This window comes from Mustela erminea, chromosome 6 (genome assembly GCF_009829155.1).
Source record: "Mustela erminea isolate mMusErm1 chromosome 6, mMusErm1.Pri, whole genome shotgun sequence".
Taxonomy (NCBI): Eukaryota; Metazoa; Chordata; class Mammalia; order Carnivora; family Mustelidae; genus Mustela; species Mustela erminea.
In genome coordinates this window covers 29,703,859-29,716,599 of record NC_045619.1, presented here as the reverse complement: position 1 = coordinate 29,716,599, position 12,741 = coordinate 29,703,859, and the positions used below count along the sequence as shown (strand labels likewise).

Sequence of the window (12,741 nt, the reverse complement as noted above, 5' to 3'; positions counted from 1 at the left end):
AATGGTGGCTTAGAATGGGATTTTTTTATGTAGCACCAATGGGAACCACGTAGGTGGGTGGAGGTTTGATCCTCAGAAATGGGTCCTGGGAAGACAATTTGTCAGATTTGTGCTGTAGATCCCCCAAAGCAATTTATTATGATTTGGAACTCAATTTGAATCAACAAACTTGAAATTTGGGACTGGGAAAATTTCCCATTGAATGGATTGTTCCGGCTAGGAGTTGGGTAAATAATTAGAAATAACCTAAAAATAATTAGCAGGTAGTTTTATCCAGTGGTTTTCTATGCCTGGGCTTACTTGTCACAATAATTGTCTGGGAATAACCACTCTGTTCAGGGCAGGCTGATGCCTGTAGGAGAATGGAATTTATGTGAGGGAAACAATAATGTTTAAGAGGGGGAGCCTGGGTGGCTCAGTTGGTTAAGCAACTGCCTTTGGCTCAGGTCATGATCCCAGGGTCCTGGGATCAAGCCCCATTCAGGCTCCTTGCTCAGCGAGGACCCTGCTTCTTCCTCTCCTTCTGCCTGCTACTCTACCTGCTTATGCTCTCTCTGTCAAATTAAATAAATAAATAAATAATGTTTAAGAGCCTGCCGATGAAGGATGATGATAAGCAAAATGGTGGATTCCTGTCGTAAAGTGGTAACTGCTCTGAATCTTTGGCAATTGTTTATTTATGATAGATATTGGTACCTGATCTTGTAACTATGATGGCATGCATCGACCTTCCTTAACCCATTCTTGTTCCTAAGTCCTAGTATTCACTAGGTTAGACTTGATCAAAAAGTAATTCGCATCAGAGCAAGTAGCTTATCTTTCCCTGCTTATGTTTTCTAGTCTGGGAATATGATACTTAAGATTCTGGATCAGGGATTGGGCAACTACAACTGTTAGGCTAAATCCAACCCACCGGCCACTTATGGAAACACAGATTTATGGGATCCCAGCACATCCATACATTCACTTATTGTCTATGGCTGTTTTCATGCCACGGCAGGGGGACTGAACAGTTGTGATAGAGACTATATAGCCCACAAAAAGATTTACTACCTGGCTTTTTATAGGACAAGTTTGCCAAGTTGCTAATCTAGATGGCTTGTGTGAGGGGGGCAGGTTTTTGTTTTTTGTTTTTTTTTTTTTTTAAATTAACTCTACCAGGACAGATTGTTTTAGTTTTTGGTGTAAAACATAGTTCCCACATTACTAATGAGCAGGACTCCACATTTCTGAACTGGAACACATGGTTTAAAATGCTTCACTGAACTTGGTTTTCCTTAGTTACAGTTGCTTGTAATTAGTAGTTATTTTGCTTTTATAATTACTTTTTTCTTTTGCAAATAACTAGTTACAGAACTGAAGAATAGAATGGCAGTCCAAAGGCATCGTGTGTTTGGAATGTGTTTGACCTCGTGTTTCTCGAAGCCAGGAAGATGCCTGCGTTCACCGTCAGGGGCTTCATTTTCTTAGTGGAAATCACCTACGGCACTTGGGAGCAAGCTCACGATGTTCTTGTTGCTTAATTGGTTAACTGATTGACTTGAAAGAACAGAAATAATGAAAAAGATATTTCTACTTGGGAAATGAAGACAAAACATTTACATTGGGACTTTAGAAAGTTACCTCATCTCTCTGAGCTTCAGTGACTTTCTCTGTAGGATGAAGATAATAGAAGTACTCATCTCTCATGAGAGGGTTCACTTGAAGTGTTTGACGGCGTGCCTGGGTGGCTCGGTTGGTTGGGTGTCTGCCTTGGGCTCATGTCATGATCCCAGAATCCCGTATCCAGCTCCTTGCTCACGAGGAGCCTGCTTCTCTCTCCCTCTGCCTGCCATTCCCCTTGCCTGTGCTCTTTCTCTGTCAAGTAAATAAAAAAAATTTTTAATATATTTTATTTATTTACTTGACAGACAGAGATCACAAGTAGGCAGAGAAGCAGGCAAAGAGAGAGAGGGGGAAGCAGGCTCCCCGCTGAGCAGAAACCCTGATGTGGGTCTCCATCCCAGGACCCTGGGATCATGACCTGAGCTGAAGGCAGAGGCTTTAACCCACTGAGGCGCCCAGGTGCCCCAAATAAATAAAATCTTTAACAAAAAAGTATTTGACAAGATAATTTTGCATATAATTAAGGTATAGGATATTTAACTCATTATTATTATTATTACTTTAAAAATTTTATTTATTTGAGGGAGAAAGTGTGAGCATATGAACAGGGGTGGCGTGAGAGGCATGGAAGGGGGAGAGGCAGACTCCGCATTGAGTAGGGAGCCCCACGTGGAGCTGGGCTCCATCCCAGGACCCTGGGATCATGACCTGAGCTGAAGGCAGCTGCTTAATGGACTGAGCCACCCAGACACCCCTCTTGTTATTATTATTGATGTCTCTTCAGCTTCATATTCTAATCCCCCTGTCATATTTTAGCTACACAGAGCATTTTAATTCATCCATTTTGTTTATGGATTGCTTACTGTATTCCTCTGGGTCTCGTACAGTTATAGAATCAATAGGATATACATGCATGTATACATGGCATATATGTTTAGTATAAGAAATTGCCTTAGAGAGTAATGGAGGCCAAGTCCCAAGAGCAGCAGTCAGCAAGCTGGAGATCAGATCTGACGGTGTCATCTCAGTTCATGTCTCAAGGCCTGAGAAGCATAAGAGCTGATCGTAGAAGTTCAGTCAGAGTCAGAAGGCCGAAAACGGGATGTTCCAGCTCAAGGACAGGCAGGCAGAGAGAGAAGATTCTCTCTCACTCTGCCTTTTTGTATGGTGATTGCCTGTGAATTGCCTAGAGGCCAGTCAACTGGACAGACAGCTACAGGTCTGATGAAGTTCTCAAAAGAGGTGCCAAGGCTGTGAGTCTTGTGTTCATGTTTCATGAAGTTTTTCTTCTTTCCCGAATGTGCCATGATTTTGTTGTTTCTGAGACTCGCACAAGTACTTCTGTTTGGAAACCTCTTCCTTCTCTTCTGTGCTTGGAAAATTCCATGCATTCTTCCAGTTTAGATGTGACTTTCTCTGAAAGACCTTTACTCATTTTCCCCGTATAGGTTGCTCTTCCTTTGGGATCACACGGCCCTTTGTAACTACTTCTATCCTGACACCTCGTACACCGTAGGGAAAGTTTTTGTTTATGTCTACCTCTTCGTGGAGACTGTGATGTCCCAGGAGGTGGAGAGTTCATCCTGCTCAACTTTACTCTCATTCAATAAACATTTGTCGAATGAGTGCTTTCCGATTAGAATACGAGCAAATTAAGGCCGCTATTCTATCCCCAGTGCATATCCCGGCGTCTAGCAACCGTAGAGTCCCAATAAATATTGGATATGTTCCACTGTCATTTTTTTTTTTTAAATAAAAAAGCCAGATTCCCTGACAGCAATTATTTTCAACCGTCCATAGTTGTCAAATACTAGATAGCATGAGCAACCCAGTTAACGTTTGGTCGCAATAAAATATGGATCCTCTCCTAACTTTTCTATCTCTAAATGTTTAAACCATACCAGCTGACTAATATAAGGCAAATGGAAAGTTAAACCAAAGTGAACATTTACAGTTAAACTTTAGGAAAGACTTGGAGGGATTTAGATTCAAAGGTTGGGTTGGTTTGCAGTGGAAATATGCTTGGAATTTACTGCAGCTGCTGAAGGGAATAGCCTGGAGGTGAGCACATTGTACAGCCACAGCTGTTTCGAGGAGCAAGGAAACCGAGGTAACTCTTCTTAGTGGTCCAATCCTTCTTATCAGGGGGCACTTTTTTTTTTTTTTTTAAAGTTTGTATGGCCGTATCCTGACTAACTCCTTTCAGAGAAAGCTCACCAAGAACTAATTATGTATTGCTTGCATCAGAATTCTCCATTTCACTCATGCATTAGAATCACTTGGGGAGTTTTTCATTTTTTGTTTTGTTTTCTTTTTGTTTTTGTTTTTGTTTTTTTCCCAGGTCAGGAAGCCCGGGCTGTACCTTGAGAGTTTCAAGTGTTTTCTTAAGGCTTCATGGGTGATTCTGATGCATGGCCAACGTGGAAGTCTCCTGAAAGTGAGTCAAGTTTCAGGGAGGGATTTTATTGTGAAGTGTTTCTTCTCCTACACCCAACATTAACTGAAATCTTTTGTGCTTATGAAATTGCTTTAAAATTGCATGTTAGCAAAGAAACTGGCTCTTTTGTGAGAAGGTCCCTATTGTCTTGTGATTCATCCATTAGAAAGAAACATTTTTGTTTTCTGGAGTGCTGGATGGGTCAAGCGTGTTCCTTTGTGTGGGCAGTTCCCTGAGTTTTTGTTCTTGAACTTCCTTAGGTGTGATTTGATGATGGTGCTAGTCTGAGGTATGAGTTGGAGAGAATAACACGTCTGCTGAGGCAGAGAGGCAAAATGTGGTGTCTGACACTCAGAGATGGAAAAAAAATCATACACAATTTCTACGTAATATAAAATTAAAATTTCAGATTAAAACATTTTAATCACTTATTTTATCTTTTTTTTTTAACCTCAGGAAGTACCCTTAATGTTATCACAGGATATGAGATCATTTTTAGATTCTATGTTACCATGTAATAGATCAAAAATAATGTTACACCACTGAATGCATCTTTCTTTGATATCCTTTTAGTGTTAACTTAGCCAGCTTATATTTTATTATTTTACCTTAAAATTAATCCTATTTTCTACATATGATTTTGCACTTTAAAGATAGTGGTGTCCTTTTTCTATCTTATACCTTTTCCTCCTTTTCTCTTTTATAAGGACACTTTATAGCTGGTCCTTTTCCCTTTTTCATTATGTATTTAAGGAAGAATGATACTCTTTTCCAAATACAAATCAAAAAAGGGAAAAAAAAGCAGAAGACTGAGGTTTGAATCCACACTTCCATCCACTCTGACTTTACTCAGCGTCTTTCAGGTTCCATTTCCACACCATTAACATCCTTATTGATGGTGATTATAAGAGCTCCCTAGGGCTGTGGAAAGGAAGAAAAATTTAGATGCCCCGCATACATAATGCTTATGCATATCAGTCCTTGATATCTATAAATTTCTTTCCTTCTTTCTTCTGCAAGAAGAAATCCTTGGAAAAATAGTTCCATCCAGAGCCTCTGGGTACTTGGTCTGGTCCGTATGTTCTTGAAACCATTGCCAATGGCAAATTTTTCAAAATATGCCTTAGGGTTATCGCGCAAGGATACAGTATGAACTATGATGTTTTATAAAAGGTTCAAACTAATCATGGCTCAATCATTCCTCTGTCTTCAACTTAAAGAGACTCACTTGTTTTCAGTAAAAGGGAAGCCATTTTGCAAACATTATCAATATACTCCCCATTAGTCCTCAATACACTCCGAGGTAGCTTTACCAACTAGCTTTCCTTTTGGGTCAATGGCACCATCATCGAGCCGGGTAACTGGAACCACCCGGGTTTGTCCTTTGTTTTTTTTTTGCATTTAGCATATACTCATCACCATGTACCGAACAGTCTTTGGTTCTTCTTCAGTGCCTCGGTGTTATTCCTAACGTGAAGCCTCACAGTGCCTACGTTATTTTGATGGCTCTTCTAATTCACCTGACACCATGCTGCTGGATTATCTTTCCCTTTATTCCAACTCAGTGTGATCTAATGGATCTGGGCCAAACTTCTTGCCTCACATAAAGCTTTCTAACACCTTTTCATCTCTTCTGCTTTATCTCCCACTACTACCTGTTACTCTCCAACATGTTCCTTCCTCACCCCTGGCACGCCAGCCTGATTGGGAGCTCCTAGACACAAGATGCCCAAAGCTGCAATTTCACCTGTGTTGGCCACACTGTGCAATCCAGGCTTTTCCTCATCTGTCGCTACACATTTTAGGGATACACAAAGCATTGGAATCCATGAAATTCCAACTCTTAGGAAGGTGTTCCTTTCCCACCAAAGGAAGCCACCAGGATTTTTCTTACTCACCTGATGAATGTCTGCTGTCTTTTCATTCAGGCAACTATGTTCCTATTTACTGTCTGTCTTATTTCAAGAGGTTGTAAGGCAACGTTTCTGTGAACGCCTTGCCACAGCAATGAACCTATAGGCCAATTAAGAGTAGAAAACAGTTATTTTTTGAGACAGAAGACCAAAGTTTGGGTCTCAGCTCTGCAACTTCTTAGTTGTGACTCTAGGCAAGTAATTGTAACTTTTTCCCCCTTGGTTAGTTGGTTTTGATTTTTAATCTCTAAAATGAGGAAAATAATATTGATCCTATTCAAACTAGCACACAGGATTCTTATGAATGACAAATGAAACTTTTTCACTGAAAACACTTTGTAAATAGTGACAGCCACATACACTTGAAATATCTTAGTTTTTACTTCTTTGTATCTACCAAAGTCCTAGCACAAAGATAATTACTGTGAGTCTTACTATAAACTTAAAAAAATGGATTAAATTAATATTGTATCTTTGATACACTAACAAACACACATGCAATTATAGCATACTCAGTGTTAGGATTTATTTTATTGGAAGGATACAAAGGAGTAAATATTAGACACCATTAAACATTCACAAAGCATTTATAACAATATGGTCTACTCCCATTGGTCTCGTGTTGTGAAGTAGGCATTCAGGTTTCTACTGTTCTAACATAGTAGTTGACTGTTTGGACTGGTAGTAGAAAATCTGAATTTCTCTGTGCAACAGAGGACTGAAACTATACATAGATTCATCTTTACTCTTATGATTTAGGAACTTTCATGACCCTTTCCTCTGCATAATACAATTTTTTGCATAACCATGAATGGTAAACTAATAAAGTGTGTAGTATATTTGCGACTAGTACATACACAGAGTCAGAGTCAGCGTAAATCCTGGGTAGAGTTCTCAATGAAATCCCCGTCTTTGATCATGCCATTAACACTTTAATTTTAAAAATGTGACAAGATGATTAGAGTGTTCTAAGATCTTAGGACCAGGCACAATACAGAGTTGAAAGCTGCCATTAAGTCTGCTACTTGGGCAGGATACTGTCCTCTGAGGCACTGACAAAGAAGTAGAATGTTAAATAAAGAAGTTGGAAATCAAATCAAGAAGAATAAAGAATACTTGGAATGCTGTCAAATATACTGTGGACTTTATCAGATACCAGATCTTGACCCAAATTAGGAGCTAGTGAATATTTAAGGCCTAGATTTAATAGAGATCCTATTTATAATTCCATGTGGTTTTATAATTATTCACCTATATATTTAATGTTAAATACAAATGAACAGTAATGTTCAAAATTCCATTAGCATGCCCAAGTTAAAGAGTTGTTTTCTGTTTTTGTTGTTGTTGTTGTTGTTTTTGGTACTAAATGGGCATTCTGGGAAAGTAGTGAATCAACATAAGACAATTGTCATATCTAAAATAGGGGGGCCCAAAAGTGATGCTATAAAGCTGCCAGTGACAGCATACTATAAAATACAACCAGAGCTGACTTTCAGCAAAATTTTAAAGCAGAGTCTGTGTGCTTTCTTCTTGTTGATTCGACCTTCCTTAGGCTTCTAGCATCCTTTGCTCCATAGTGACTGTCCACTGTGACCTGCTGTACCTCCCTTGCCCAATAGTCTAACACACTTGCCCAGTGTCTCCATTTCCCTCTGGATCTACTTACTGAGTGACTAGTTGCCAATTTTGAGACTGTACAACAGACTATTGAATTAGTGTATTACTACCCCTCTTCCTCCCTGTATCTCATTTGCTTTTCAGTAGAATCTTCTTACCATATGATAAAAATAAAATAATAAGAGCTAATTTGATTGCATTTACTACATGGCAAGAATTATTATAAACACTTTAGACATACTAGTGCCTTTAATACTTATACCAACTCTATGAGTTATATACTCTCATTATACCCACTTTATAAACGAACTGAAGTTTAGAGATGCCAAGTAGGTCATCAACGGAGAAGTGATTTTTTTTTAATTTTAAATTTTTAATTTTTTATAAACATATAATATATTTTTATCCCCAGGGGTACAGGTCTGTGATTCGCCAGGTTTACACACTTCACAGCACTCACCAAAGCACGTACCCTCCCCAGTGTCCATAACCCCACCCCCCTTCTCCCAACCCCCCTCCTCCCAGCAACCCTCAGTTTGTTTTGTGAGATTAATAGTCACTTATGGTTTGTCTCCCTCCCAATCCCATCTTGTTTCATTTATTCGGAGAAGTGATTTTTAACCAGACCCTTTAAGTCCGCAGTCCTGACTCTGAACCACCAAACTATCCTCCCTAAACATGGGGGTGGGGAGACATTCAGAGAATTATGGGAGATACCTGTGCCCTGGAGTCAGAAATACCTATTTAAATTCTGTCTCTGCCCCTTACTGGTTGTGTGGTTTTCTGAAATTAATTGTCTATGATGTAGAAGAGTGACAATAGTAAAACACCAAAAGTGTATTGTAGAATTAAATAAATTAATGCATATAAACACCTACCACCAAAGTATAAAGCATTCTTCGTGGATTGATGTACAACTGGTTGGAAATGGGGATGATACTTTTGTGCAAAGGGATTTTGTGTAACCATTCAGCTGCCCTTCTCATCCAGTAGATAGAGTTGGCACATGTGGAATACTGGTAACAGTAGCAGCAGGTGGGTGAGCCCTGTGCTCATTAGTCAGAACTGGGAGAAGGTCAGGTGATGAGAATCCTAGAGGCAGAGGTGCCACTTATCAAACCTACTAACGAGAGGTTACCTGAACTATACTGTCACGAGACCCTCCTGTTGACAAAAATGTTGGTAGCCAACTTTTAGAAGGAGGTGGTAAAGTTACCAAGCAGAGGTCTGTAAAAGGGAGCTGTATCCTAAAACCCAAGCATACATGATAGCCTCACTTTCTATGAAGTATACAATATAGTTTTATATAGAATATGGGAACCACTGTTTAAACACTGTCTTCATATTTGGCATTCAGGTAGAAAGTAAATGATAATTTTTTATACTTTCTTCATGTGTTCTTCAAATATACAATTTGAGATTTGTTTCACCTTTGCATGGGTAATTCTTTTTTTTTTTTTTAAAGATTTTATTTATTTGAAACACAGAGAGAGAGCACAAGCCAGAAGGAGGATTAGAGAGAGAGAGAGAGAGGGAGAAGCAGACTGCCCTCTGAGCAGGGAGCCTGACACGGGGCTCAATCTAGATCATGATCTGAGCCGAAGGCAGACACCCAACTGACTGAGCCACCCAGGAACCCGTGGATAATTCTTTATTAACTTTATATGCTAAGAGAAAAATCTGCTAAGCAGCTCCATTCATTTTTTTCTTCTGATTTTGTAGATATCAGGAAAGATGTTATATGCCACAGACTGTGGCATGCAAAGGACCATGTGAAGAAATCCATGGTAGCCAATGATGTCATGAAGACTGCATTCAGGGAAAACAGTTACTTCCCCAGTATTGATTGTTGAACTTGTAAGACTTAAAATGTTTGTCTTTCAAAACCAAACTCTAACAGACCAAACAAGTCTTGTTATTTTAAAGATTATTTGGAAAGAGTTAGCACCGAGAACATTTTGCACCTGATACATGTCATTAATAGTTTACATTAGCTTCCCATATAAGGGAAGATACTATCCTACTTTATAAATAGGTCTTGTGGGAAAACTGCTTCTTCCTTGAGGTTAAACAATCTGATATACATTTTTAATGTAGGGATAGTGTAAGGCAACGTGAAAGCGAACCCATGTTAGATTGTAACGGTGCCAAAACCCCAAAATAACAAAGACTTCATCATTCATGGTGTTTTAAAGACTCATTAAATTTGGTCTCCATAGTTTATGGAATATATAAAGCTAGAAAATACATTAAAAAGATTAAATGATTTTTCTCAAGAGTTAAAAAGCAGACATTAGCTAAGTGGGATAAAATGTCACATGGGGAGAATGTTTAGGTCTAAATAAATTCTAACAAAGTTAAACATTTGAAAATTATAAGAAGCAGGTGACAATGATTACCAGCCTCTTTCCTAATTCAGTAGGGATGGAAAAGGAAGTGGTTTGAAATTGTAGTAGAAGAGATTTGGGTTAGATATCAAAAAGAACTTCCTCACTGTGAGGACTGCCGATCACTGAATAAAGGATATATCACAACCTTAAAGAGCTCCTTGGAGACATTTAAGAGTGGCGTACACACTTTTTCCCAAGGGATGGTTTAAAAACAGCTACACCCAATCACAGGGACACTGGTAAGACTGTATTCCTAAGTCCTTTTTAGACGCAACAGTGAAAGTCTTTGTGTGTGTGTGTGTGTGCGTGTATGTATGCATTGTTTAAAGGTGAACAGATATAACTCGTGATCACAAAATAAAGTGACGGATTCCACAGTGCAGTGACAAAGCTAGGTGGCATAGTAAAACTCAGACACCTTGTGAAGATGCAGAGTGGCAAAGGAAGTAAAAAATCCTCAGTTTATGGAAACTAAGTACTGACTTTGAGGTTATTTTAAATAAAGCAGTATATTGATAGAACCATCTGTTTCTATGAAAATCAGAAAAAAATTTCCATATAAATCTTCCCTTTTTGCCCTGCCTTGAAAATATCACTTTAAAAACTGCAAATTTGTAAATAAAATAGAAAATCAGAATAAATCTTAAAATAAAAAGCCAGAGTGCCAAATATATCAGTTAGAACTCAGCTCTTCCACTTCCCTTGCATCCAGATAAGGAGATGAGAGCTTAAGAAAGCTCAGTGGATTATTCATGTGCAGTTGCTGATGGCAAAGTCAGGGATAGACCCTCCATGATTACTGTGGCACACTGCCCAGATGGACCCCTGGCCCTCACCATCGTATGGTCTCATTCTGTCTGTCCATTGGTGGGAGTGTTGGTTGCTGAGGCAAACAGCCAGTGTCTTCTCCAGGAATCCCTCTCTCTCTGAGCATTGCCCCCTGCCAAAGGCAACTGTCTTGTCCAAGTCTATGAGTCCTCCCGAGAGAGAGCCTACATTCAGTGATTGACTGATGTTGGGACCAGGGAGAATTCAAAGGACCAGCCTCTCTGCCTCAGTTCAGGACGAGTCTGCTAGGGCCATTCTAGCTGACGTGCTCCCCGAGAGATCAGCTGAAGCCTTTGTTTCAACTGCAAATTTTAGTTCACTTTCTCCATCTGTCCAGTTCTGTTTTTTCTACTCATGAAAGACAAAAGAAGCTTCCCAGAATGCCTCTGTTTCTTTCTGTGTTATCACTACTGTGGAAGGAGGTAGGAGAGGGAAGCAATTAGTCAAAGGGTTAAGTTTGGAAGTGAAGTAGAAGAATAGATAGGGAAGGCCAAAAGAGGAAGTGAAATCGAACTACTTCTCTATTCCTTTACCATTAGCTCTGTTTCTATCCAGAGACTAAGAGGAGCAGATGGACCCAAACTTCTTCTGATTGGAAGATGGTCTTTTTGTCTTCAGTGTCGCCCATGTTTTCTTATCTCCTAACTCAGTTCCTTTTCTCTACCCATCCTTCACATTTATGTAAACTGTTGGGTAATGTGAACATATTCAATATTTATCTTTGAATTGTCAAATGTGGAGTTGAACTTCCTGGCCCTGAGATGATCAGGGCTGAACTCAGCTTTTGTTGTGATCTACTCCTACTTTTGAGAAAATCTTTCAAATATATCTTCTGTATTCCCAGCCAGCAGTTGGCAATACCCAGTGTGCCTTCACACTGTCTGGGATATGATAGCAGCTGTGCTAGTACCTAGGGAGGTAGCCACTAGCCACATGCAACTGTTTAAATGGAATTATAATTAGATTTGTCAATTACATTAATAAGATGAAGTTAAACTTAAAAAAATCGGTTTCTCAGTTGCACCAGCCACACTTCCAGGGCTCAATAGCCACATGTGGCTTGTGTGGCTAGTGTCTACCATATTGGACATTTTAGATAAAGATGACTTCTTTCACTGTAGAGAGTTCTATTGGACAATGCTGTTAAATCCAAAGTCTTCTGAATATGGTTCTGACTATATTTTGCCTTATGTGGATAGAAGTGATTGAGGGCGATGCATTTGGAATGAGGGTCTAGGTCAAGGCAGGTTTTAGGCCCCACCAATTTCCTCAATAATGCAGCTTCCATGATCAGTTAGAAAGTCTGGAGTCTTTTACCATGTCCTCATCACATTGCATTCAAAATGACCTCTGTCTCTTCTCTCTCCATTTCCATTGCTACCCTTCTTAATAGTCATGATGATCATGACAGCTACAAGAAAATCGAATGTTTTCTATGTGCCAGATGCTATGTGCTTTTTATATATGACAAGTCCGTGAGGGGGATTATTGCCCCCATTTTACAGATGAGAAAACTGGGTCTTAGAATAATCAAGTGTCTTGCCCAAAGACAAACAGCTGGTACATGACAAAGCCAGGATTTAAACCATTTGTCTTCTCCCAGAGCTCATCAACTATAAGATTATACTGCCTTCATTATCACAGACTTAGATAGTGGGAAAGCATCTGGCTGTTTCCCTGTCCTTATTTTCTTGACCTTACAGCTCAGACTAGTTACTGTTGTCACACTAACTTTTCCTTAGTCCCACTTTCCTCCTCAAAGTCTCAAAAATCTTAAAGTCTCTTTGTTCTGCATCTACTCCTAGGCCTGGTCTTTTTAAAAAATGAGTTTTATTAATTTTATTTTGTAATTATTTATAATTTTTTAAAAATGCATTAAGCTAATGACTTCTATAGCTCAGGATTTTTAAAAAATAAAACCCTTCATTTTATGATTATCCTTGTCTATGTT

The 12,741-nt window shown here is 39.1% G+C and overlaps 1 long non-coding RNA gene across 1 annotated transcript; it reads left to right on the top strand.

Annotated features, from left to right (window-relative positions):
• The first annotated feature begins 3,623 nt into the window (after positions 1–3,623).
• LOC116593044 lies at positions 3,624–11,501 on the top strand. Its single transcript, XR_004286724.1, has 3 exons — positions 3,624–3,715; positions 3,947–4,042; positions 11,330–11,501. It is a non-coding gene; the product is annotated as an uncharacterized LOC116593044 (long non-coding RNA).
• Positions 11,502–12,741: the final 1,240 nt, after the last annotated feature.